We start from the raw sequence: 785 nt of genomic DNA on the forward strand, positions 1-785 counted from the left end.
AACAATGTACGTGTGGTGTACGTGTGGTGTAACTGTGACTGCGTGGTTGCGAAACGTCACAATGATGTCAAGAGTTCAGTGCAGGCCTTTTTTTTTATAACATTGGGCCGCAAAAGGGAAAATGGAGATGTGCAATTAGTGAAGACTGTGATAATGCACTAATGACTGGAGGGAAATTATCCGAATTGCTGATATGATAACGATCATTCAAAGATCCATTCTAACAATCGCCTTGTAATTACCATAATCTTGTATATTTAATCTTTTACAAATTTTTTTTCGGGAAGGAATGAGAGCCATCATCGAAAAATTAAACTAACCTAAGCTTTTTATTGACAATGGACGTTATTATTAGCGATCAAATTAAACACGTGGCAGACAATGCGAATCCAAAGGGGTATTTACGGAAACCCATTCGAGTGTAAAACTTTGGAGTTCATATTGGAAAAATAATGAAATTAGTGTTAGGTGTTGATGGGAACGGCTAAGTAGAAGTGATGATAATGGAGATGATGATAATGGTAAAGAAATGTAGGTTGTTTGCGTGGATACGGATGGATAAATAGTGTTAGAAGGTTGTTTGTGTGCATACGGATAACGGATGAATGACGTGGGGGGGGAAGGGTGGGTGTAAAGACGGCAAAGAAGCTAAACTAGATTCAAAAGACGGGAATAAAGATAGCAGTCAGTAGACAGTAAATAAAGCAGTAGATGAAAGATCTCAAGAGAATGAAGGAGAGTAGAGAGCAAGGACGGGAGAGGGTGCCCCCCCTATATAAAAAAAA

The sequence above is a fragment of the Penaeus monodon genome, chromosome 31 (assembly GCF_015228065.2).
Source record: "Penaeus monodon isolate SGIC_2016 chromosome 31, NSTDA_Pmon_1, whole genome shotgun sequence".
Lineage (NCBI taxonomy): Eukaryota > Metazoa > Arthropoda > Malacostraca > Decapoda > Penaeidae > Penaeus > Penaeus monodon.